The sequence below is a fragment of the Pleuronectes platessa genome, chromosome 5 (assembly GCF_947347685.1).
Source record: "Pleuronectes platessa chromosome 5, fPlePla1.1, whole genome shotgun sequence".
NCBI lineage: Eukaryota > Metazoa > Chordata > Actinopteri > Pleuronectiformes > Pleuronectidae > Pleuronectes > Pleuronectes platessa.
The window spans coordinates 3,293,681-3,304,589 of NC_070630.1; positions in this window are offsets into that span (position 1 = coordinate 3,293,681).

Here is a 10,909-nt window from a genome sequence, read left to right on the forward strand (position 1 = left end):
GTGAGGTGGATTTCTGTTTCTGCTGATCTCGGACTCTCGGACTCGCTTCTGCCACAAATACACATTTTCATCGCGGCCGTTTGACATCGACGGCTCGGTCGTGCTCGAGGAACTTCTCTCTCGCCGTTGCTCTTTGACCCCGGAGAACCAACCGTCTCTGCGGCAGAGGAGACTCTTCTGCTGAACAGTGATTCTGTTCAAGCAGAACTCATTTGCTGCCTCATTGAAACGCCATCATAACCACGATGGAGCGAAATGAACTCTTATGGACGCGCTCCGCCGCTGACTCAACCAGTCTTTCTTCAAATTTGATTTCTATCTCGTTCACATTCTCCTCACTGCCCCCAGCTCCACCTACACACGTGCAGGCCGTGACTTCAGACATGCTCGTCATTATCGGAGCCGGGGCCTCGACTCCTGCTCTCAAATAAACACACAAGAGCACTGAGGCCAGACAGGACAGAGCAGGCTCAGGCTTCACACAGAAAGAGCTGAGATGATTGAATGAAGGAGAATAAAGAGTGTGATCCAGGGAATGGAAAACCTCTCTGATCGCGCCACACTGTTTTCTTCTTGATGGGAAACCTGCCACAGCAATACAAGAGAAAACATATATTTCATATATTTTGTTTACGAACGCAGAGCTGAGGGAAATGAAACGGGACACACACTCGTATCCGTGCAGGCAGACACGGCTGCCGACATGCCCGGGGTCCATGATGCCTCCGTGTTGAGATGGAAACTAGACGACCCACAGGTCATCAATGTTGTATGTTTCAGGCTTTTAAGTTTTGAGCAGACGCCCCCCCCCCCCCCCCCTCGGTGAGACTTCTAAGGAGGTTGGTTCTGTCAGACCAGCAGCGGGAAAGCATCTGATAATGTGATCTCAGCAAGAGCAGGGCTTTATTATTTAGAGACAACAAACGTGTCTGTGTGTGTGTGAGAGTGTGTGTGTGTGTGTGTGTGTGTGTGTGTGTGTGTGTGTGTGTGTGTGTGGGTGTTTCAGGAGCTGACATCAGGACAGTGAATATGAGAGAGCTCACTTCAGGCGTCCTACACACTAAGTTCTGGGTCGTGGACAAGAAACACATTTACATCGGCAGTGCCAACGTGGACTGGAGGTCCCTCACACAGGTACACACACACACACACACACACACACACACACACACACACACACACACACACACACACAGGTTGATTATTAGTTGTAAACATAATTTTATTATAGTTGTAATATTTTGGTATCTCGTGTTTAACACAAAACTCGGTGATTGAGAGTAAGTGAATGTTGTGGTGTGTTGGCGTCCAGGTGAAGGAGCTCGGCGTGGTCGTCTACAACTGAAGCTGTTTGGCCGAAGACTAGAGTAAGATCTTTGATGCCTATTGGTTCCTGGGGGAGAGTCAATCGATCCCATCGCCCTGGCCAATCAGCTTCTCCACCCTCTACAACAAGGACACGCCTCTGCAGCTGACCAACACTGACGCTGGCTTTTCTTTCAGGTGAGCTGCTGTGTTCAGGGGACAGGAGGGAGGTAGAGATTCGATTTGGTCCGTGGAGCTGATCAAAGATCAACTTTGCAAACTGGTGCAGGAGCGAGATGGAGAGACATGTCACATCAACTCCGCAATCATAGACTTCTACAATGTGCCAGATATACATACGAATGGGCTTCTCTCAATCTGTAATGGGAACAGGTGGGAAGTTATAATGTAGCTTGTTTGTCTGTGTGGGATGTATCACTGTTGTCCATTTACAGTCATTTAAAATGTTTATTTTACTGATATGATATATATATAACTTTGCATGAATATTGTCATAAATTGAGATCTTAGCTGCGGTTTGTACTGGATAGTGAATAATTTTGTTTATTTTGTATTTAAGTATAGGCTAAAGTACATATATCATGTTGAATCAGAAGTGTAGAATCACTAAATGTTAAAATAAATCTTTTTTTAATAATCATTTTAATAAATCAAGTAAAATGTATGATTAGAGAAACAAAATATGACTATATATATATTTATATATATATATATATACATATACTGTATATGTACGTACTGCTAAATTAAATGTATTCATCTGCAGCCTTTATTTCTAAATGCTCATGTGAATGTAACTTGTTTTAAATAATAATCATATTTTATTTGAAAAGTCCAGTAACAAAAGGAACTTCATTACTAGTAGCTTTAGGCGTATGCCTTGTAAATATTGCACAATTGGGTTCTGTATAAATTGCACTTTAACAAATATTTGAACTATGCACATAAATAACAGCACTTCACACTTTCATAACATTATTGGTACTTTATTAGCAGGATTTGACCAGATCAATATCAACTTTGAATAGCACACTTCCAATCAGGTAATCGACTGCATTAGAGTATATTAATTGTAAATAGAATGTTTTAAGTGCTTTATAAAAGTGTGTCTAAAAATGTACACACGGACCATGGATCCTTTGATGCTGAGCCGTCAACAAACAACTCCACTAGTTTAGTGACAGTGTCAGTGGCTACAGACCATGAGTCCTTTGATGCTGAGCCGCCAACAAACAACTCCACTCGTTTAGTGACAGTGTCAGTGGCTACAGACCATGAGTCCTTTGATGCTGAGCCGCCAACAAACAACTCCACTAGTTTAGTGACAGTGTCAGTGGCTACAGACAATGAGTCCTTTGATGCTGAGCCGCCAACAAACAACTCCACTCGTTTAGTGACAGTGTCAGTGGCTACAGACCATGAGTCCTTTGATGCTGAGCCGCCAACAAACAACTCCACTCGTTTAGTGACAGTGTCAGTGGCTATAGACCAAAGGAATCGTTATGTCTTGCAAAGGCCACGTCTCTCTCTCTCTCTCAGAATAGGGACATTTCCACAAACCTTTTTTAACATCGAGATACGAGGAAGATTCATCCTTAACTCGAAGTTAATTTAATTTGATGGAGAAAGGAGAAGGAAAGGATCAAGTCCCGGCAGTGAGAGCGATGCTCACCGAGCAGCTCGCGGCGGAGGAGGAGATCCTCGCGGGGCTTGAGGAAACCTTTGCAGAGTACAAAGACAGAGAGGAGCGGTCCCAGCAGGTGATCAGCCACCAGAGGAGGCTGCTCGATGACGTGATGAAGGACATAGATCAGCTGCAAAGAGCAGGTCAGTCCCTAGAAAAAACGCTCACAGGCTAACGTTAGCTAGCATCAGCTCGAGCAGCGGAGTCAAGTCACTTCCTGTCTGTGTCTGCTGCATCCGGCTGCTCCACCTCTCATCTCAATAATGAGGATTCTGTGCAGACAGCTCGTGTCTGAAACAGAAAGTCTGGACACATTTCTCTGAGTTTTACCCACAGATCTTGTCTGAAAGCAGCTTAACCAACTAACTAACGTCCCCTCGCCCTGGCCTCCAAATAACAATTGTTTATTTGGCCTCAAACTGTAAACGACCTCAACATCTCTACTTCCTGAATGTGATCTTTCAAAAATCACAACATTTGACATTAAAGGACACAACACAAGTTTTTCAAAACACTTCAGGAAACTCTGGAATGATAAATGTGTGTATTTGTGTTTCAGTGTGTCTTGCAGACGTCCAGGTTCCCACTGAGCAGCAGCAGTGGAGCCCCCTTGTGGACCGGGAGGACCCAGAGCCCCCTCACATTAAAGAGGAACAGGAGGAACCCTGGACCAATCAGGATGGTCAACAGCTTCAAGGACTGGAGGAGGATGATATCAAGTTCACATTGACTCCTGTCACTGTGAAGAGTGAAGAAGCTGAAGAGAAGCTTAAATCGTCAAAGCTTCATCCGAGTGAGACGAAGGAGAACAGAGCTGACTGTGGAGGACCAGAACCAGCCAGGAACTCAGGTCCAGATGGACATTTACAACAAGGTACTGAGGACAAGACTGAAGACTCTTCTGAGACTGAAGACAGTGAGGATTGGATGGAGAACAGGGAACCTCAGACTGGTTTAAATGCAAGAAATGACAAACAGCCTCTAAGTGATATTGGATGTAAGACAGAACAAAAATTGTTTAGTTGCCCTGAGTGTGGTAAAAGATTTAACCATAGGGGCAGTCTAAATACACATATGAGGATTCATACAGGAGAGAAGCCGTTTAGTTGCTCTGAGTGTGATAAAAGATTTAACCATAGGGGCAGTCTAAATACACATATGAGGATTCATACAGGAGAGAAGCCGTTTAGTTGCTCTGAGTGTGGTAAAAGATTTAACCATAGGAGCAATTTAAATACACATATGAGGATTCATACAGGAGAGAAGCCGTTTAGTTGCTCTGAGTGTGGTAAGGGATTTCACCATAGGGGAAATCTAAATAGACATATGAGGATTCATTCAGGAGAGAAATCGTTTAGTTGCTCTGAGTGTGGTAAAGGATTTCGCATTAGGTGCAGTCTAAAGAAACATATGAGGATTCATACATGAGAGAAACCATTTGTCGTACATTACATTGTACGACAAAGCTCTGGAGCAGTCACGTGCCCCAGCAGCTGATTCACAACCGAGGCTGTCCATTTACAATATGACAAACTGGTCCCTGCTCCACCAGTGCTGCCTCACACCGCTGTCACTGGTTTAACCTCCACTATCAGAGCCTCCTTCTTTTCTAGTTCAGACTTGTTACAAGGATCCAAAGTGTAAAATGTTCATCAGTGTCCTGGGGAGTAATCTGCATTGTCCTGGGAGCGTTTACACACGTGGAGCCATCAGCTCCGAGCCTGTTTCCTTCTGCTGCAATAAATGGTTGAATGATCACGAGACTGTTCCTGACTGAACTTTTATTAAAGAGATATTCCATATTATTGTATTTTAAATACATTGATTTAGTCAATGTGAGTTATTAAGTGTTTGTTGATGGCGAACGTGACATCTTCTATCATCTAAGAATTAAATCTACAACTCAATGAACTTTAAAGAAGTGAAAAGGAGATATACTGAACATTATGTCTGCACTCAGCAGAACTCAGCTCAAAAGTTGCTACAGAAAGTCCCTGATTGGTTAGCAGCCCGTTGGAATCGTAAGGTCACAGTCAAGCTAATGGAAGGGAAAGATTTCCCCCCCTTTGAAGACTTTGTTAACTTTTTGAACATGGAAGCGGAGATAGCATGCAACCCGGTCACTTCTCTACATGCTCTTCACTCATCTAACACATTCCACGAGAAAGAATTCACAAAGGAAATAAGAGGGAGCAAAGCCAATGTCCTCTTGATGCAAACCATCACAAGCAGTGATGAAGCAGGAGTAAACAGTGTGAGATCCGAACCCCCCTGCATGTGTTGCAAAGATGATAAGCATCAGTTGCCAAGGTGCCCAGACTTCACGAGGAAGTCTCTTAAGGAGCGACGATCATATGTGATGGAGTATAAGCTGTGCTTCGGATGTATGACACCAGGTCACAACGCAAGGGAATGTCGTCACCGGCACACATGTGATGTATGTAAGAGAAAGCACCCTACCTGTGTCCATGATTAAACCTATAAAGCAAACACAGGTGGAGAGGGGACTGTATGCAGTTCAAACACAGCTCCAAACACGGCTAATGAAACCAGTGGTTACAGCCCTTAATGTCACTACAGTGGGCCAATCAGACATCACCTCCATGATCGTCCCTGTGTGGGTGTCCACAGCCAAAAACCCATCTAATGAGCATTATAATACATGACATTACATGTCATTTAGCTGACGCTTTTGTCCAAAGCGACTTACATTTTTAGTACACTCAACATTTATGAGGGGCCATTTAGGGGTTCAGTATCTTGCCAAGGACACTTCGGCATGCATATGGGCAAGAGTGGTGATTGAACCGGCAACCTTCATGTTGGAGAACGCCCACTCTACCCCCATTGGCCACACCGCCCCCAGCAATTTGTGTTTGCATTGTTAGACACCCAAAGTGACAGCACCTTCATCGATGAAGAAGTAGCCAATCAGTTACAAGCAGATGCATACCCTGTAAAATTGAAACTGACCACTATGCTTGGAGAAAATACCATTGTGAAGAGTCAGAGAGTAATTGGTCTGCGTCTAAGAGGCTACAATTCAAGCTTTGAAGTTGACCTTCCTCTCTCCTACAGTAAAGACTACATTCCAGTGAACCGTAATCATGTACCCACGCATGAAACAGCAGAGCAATGGTCTCATCTAGAGGGAATTGTCAATGAAATGCCACCTCTCCTTGATTTAGATATAGGACTTCTGATCTGATACAACTGTCCAGGAACATTAGCGCCCATACAGGTGTTATCTGGAAAAGAAAAAAAGCACTTTGCCATCCTAACAGATTTAGGGTGGAGCATTGTTGGAGGTTCAACCCCATGCCTTGTTGAAACAGAATCAAGCCTGTGTCACAGAGTAAACCTTACGGAACTTCCTCCAGTAACGCCAATGGACATTAAAAGCATCCTGGTGTCAGACTTTAAGGACACGATGGAGAAGACAAGACTGTTTCACAAGAGGATATCATATTCCTTGAAAAACTTAAAGGAAGCATAAGGAAAAGTGACAAGGGACATAATGAGATGCCTCTGCCATTCAAGCAGCGGCCACCCTTACCTGATAACAAAAGGCTAGCTGAAATCCGACTAAGTCATCTAAGATGAAAGTTCGAGAAGGATGAGAAATACAAGAAAGATTACACAATATACATGAACAAAATGCTTGAGAGAGGTGATATCGAGAAGGTAGCCAACGATGGAACTCAAGAATTACCAACACGGAAGGATATGGTGCTGGATCTGTCCATAGGAGATCCAGAAGTCAGAAAGGCACAGACACTGCTGACAAAAACCACAGAACCAAAGAGTCTTGGGGATCCTCTGTCCAAGTGCTCTTCATGGTCCAGATGCACCAAGGCTGTGGCCCGCCTTCAGCGGCGAACCAAGAAGACCAGATCACATGCTCCTTTCTCAATGACTGAACAGGAAAGTGCTGAACATTTTATACTTCAGAATGTGCAAAGCAAGGCCTATGGGAAGGAAATAAAGCTGTTGAGCAAAGACAGCAAACTGCCACATCACAACAAGCTGCGCCAGCTTGATCTTTTTCTTGACACGGATGGGCTACTCAAGGTGGGAGGAAGACTCTGCCATTCAACTTTCTCTGACTCTTTCAAGCACTCAATTGTCATTCCCAAAGAGTATTATGTGACATCACTAATAATAGCTCATAGCCACGAAAGAGTAAAGCCTCAGGGAAAAGGCTTCACCACAAACAACATCAGTTCCAGTGGCTATTGGATTCCTGGTATTAGTAGAGCAGTTTCATCATTCCTCTGTCAATGTGTGACTTGTCTCAGACTCAGGAGACCGCCAGCGACCCAAAGAACGAGTGACCTACCTGTGGAACGTGTAGAGCCGACAGGACCTGTACAAAGCAAAAGATGGAGACGTATGCAGTTTCTAGCAGAGCAGTTCTGGAGTCTCTGGAGACAGGAACATTATTCCCAGGCAGCGTTTGCACACTCTAAGGAGAAATCTACAAGTGGGCAACATTGTGATGGACGCTGATGTACTGTTGCCCAGAGGTTATTGAGACTTGCCAGGGTTTTAGAGACAGTCAGTGGTAAAGATGGGCTTGTGAGGAAGGTGAAAATCTCAGTTGGAGATAAGAGCTTGAATGTAAAGTGTAAACGCTCTGGTAAACTTTCTGTGTTGGAACGTCCAGTGCAGAAGTTAGTTCTGCTGTTAGAAGCTACTTAAGCTATGCAAAATGCACTGATATAGTAGATGATAAATGATTCGTAGCTATTATCATTTGATACAAAACACAAAAAATTTGGTGGGAGTGTAACTAACCCAACATGTGTTATTGTTTATATCGTCAGAAAAGTCTTTCTGTTATTTATCGTTGAAATGTTCCATGCTTTTATATTGAAATTGTTCCGGTAGAGTCGCGGACATCCTGTGACGACGGTAACTTCTCGAAGGAAAATGTTTATGTTTTTAGCGACCCTTCGAAGAAGCACAAGTTCTTACGGTGTCCACGGTTGTTTTAAGGTATTTTACGGTGTTTAAGGTGTTATAAGGACGGCTCAAATAAACGACCAGAACATCACTTTAACACTCGACCATCTTTCGGGGGATCTGCTTCAATGTTCATGTGACAGATATACATTGGTGGAATGTAACAAAGTATTTTTATGAACACAGTTTCGGAAAATATGGATTGCGTTGCTGTTTTGGAAGTGTAAACGCGAACACACACACACGTGTCCTTACACCACAAAAAGACGTTTAGAATTATGTTTATAATACTTCAGCAAATATTTGAACTATGCACATAAATAACAGCACTTCACACTTTCATAACATTATTGGTACTTTATTAGCAGGATTTGCACAGAACAATTTCTACTTTGAATAGCACACTTCCAATCAGGTAATCGACTGCATTAGAGTATATTAATTGTAAATAGGTGTCAAGTCTCGTCCGGTCCGATAAGTTGTTTCACCTGGGTGGTCATGATTTATGTTCTGTGTTGTGTGTCCCTACTCATCTCTCCTCTCGTTTCAGACTCCTCACTCCCTCCCTCGTGTGTGTGTTCCACCCTGGTGATTGTCAGCTCCTCCCCGATTGGTTGCACCTGTTCCTAATCACCCGGTGTATTTAGTCTCTGTGTTCCTGTGTCGCGTTGCCAGTTCGTCTTTGTATCTTCATGTTCTTAGCGTCCCAGCATTTCTCTCTGATAGCTCTCTTGTTGCCGACCACTGCCTGTTTAACGTTTCTCGTCTCTGCCTTTTCCCTGCCAGATACTCTGCACCTTCGCCGACTGCCTGCCCGTGTACCGACCTTGGACCTTAACGATTACCAACTCTGCTTCTGCCTGCTCCCTATTGGATTTACGTTCTCGTGTTTGGACTGCCTTTACGTGTACCATATACAAGAAGTAAAGTTTGTTAACTGCTCCTACCTGTGCCTCCGTGTTCTGCTATTGGATCCTCACACCATACTGCATCCCTCACAATAGGATGTTTCAAGTGCTTTATAAAATTGTGTCTCAAAATCTAGCACACGGACCATGAATCCTTTGATGCTGAGCCGTCAACAAACAACTCCTTTAGTGACAGTGTCAGTGGCTATAGACCAAAGGAATCTTTATGTCTTGCAAAGGCACATCTCTCTCTCTCTCTCAGAATAGGGACATTTCCAAAAACCTTTTTTAACATTGAGATTCGACGAAGATTCATCCTTAACTCTGAGTTTGTTTAATATAATGGAGAAAGGAGAAGGAAAGGATCAAGTCCCGGCAGTGAGAGCGATGCTCACCGAGCGGCTCACGGCGGCGGAGGAGGAGATCCTCGCGGGGCTTGAGGAAACCTTTGCAGAGTACAACGACAGAGAGGAGCGGTCCCAGCAGGTGATCAGCCACCAGAGGAGGCTGCTCGATGACGTGATGAAGGACATAGATCAGCTGCAAAGAGCAGGTCAGTCCTAGAACAACCGCTCACAGGCTAACGTTAGCTAGCATCAGCTCGAGCAGCGGAGTTAAGTCACTTCCTGTCTCTGTCTGCTGCATCCGGCTGCTCCACCTCTCACCTGAATAATGAGGAGTCTGTGGAGACAACCTGCTGCTGTGTTGCTCGTGTCTGAAACAGAAAGTCTGGACACATTTCTCTGAGTTTTACTCACAGATCTTGTCTGAAAGCAGCTTAACCAACTAACTAACGTCCCCTCGCCCTGGCCTCAAAATAACAATTGTTTATTTGGCCTCAAACTGTAAACGACCTCAACATCTCTACTTCCTGAATGTGATCTTTCAAAAATCACATCAATTGACATTAAAGGACACAACACAAGTTTTTCAAAACACTTCAGGAAACTCTGGAATGATAAATGTGTGTATTTGTGTTTCAGTGTGTCTTGCAGACGTCCAGGTTCCCACTGAGCAGCAGCAGTGGAGCCCCCTTGTGGACCGGGAGGACCCAGAGCCCCCCCACATTAAAGAGGAACAGGAGGAACCCTGGACCAATCAGGATGGTCAACAGCTTCAAGGACTGGAGGAGGATGATATCAAGTTCACATTGACTCCTGTCGCTTTGAAGAGTGAAGAAGCTGAAGAGAAGCTTAAATCGTCAAAGCTTCATCCGAGTGAGACGAAGGAGAACAGAGCTGACTGTGGAGGACCAGAACCAGCCAGGAACTCAGGTCCCGATGGACATTTACAACAAGGTACTGAGGACAAGACTGAAGACTCTTCTGAGACTGAAGACAGTGAGGATTGGATGGAGACCAGGGAACCTCAGACTGGCTTAAATGCAAGAAATGACAAACAGCCTCTAAGTGATATTGGATGTAAGACAGAACAAAAATTGTTTAGTTGCTCTGAGTGTGGTAAAATATTTAACCATAGGGGCAGTCTAAATACACATATGAGGATTCATACAGGAGAGAAGCCGTTTAGTTGCTCTGAGTGTGGTAAAAGATTTAACCGTAGGGGCAGTCTAAATACACATATGAGGATTCATACAGGAGAGAAGCCGTTTAGTTGCTCTGAGTGTGATAAAGGATTTCGCGATAGGAGCAATCTAAATACACATATGAGGATTCATACAGGGGAGAAGCCGTTTAGTTGCTCTGAGTGTGATAAAGGATTTCGCCATAGGGGCAGTCTAAATACACATATGAGGATTCATACAGGGGAGAAGCCGTTTAGTTGCTCTGAGTGTGATAAAGGATTTCGCCATAGGGGAAATCTAAATAGACATATGAGGATTCATTCAGGAGAGAAATCGTTTAGTTGCTCTGAGTGTGGTAAAATATTTAACCAAAGGGGCAGTCTAAATAGACATATGAGGATTCATACAGGAGAGAAGCTGTTTAGTTGCTCTGAGTGTGATAAAGGATTTCGCATCAGGTGCAGTCTAAAGAAACATATGAGGAGTCATACATGAGAGAAA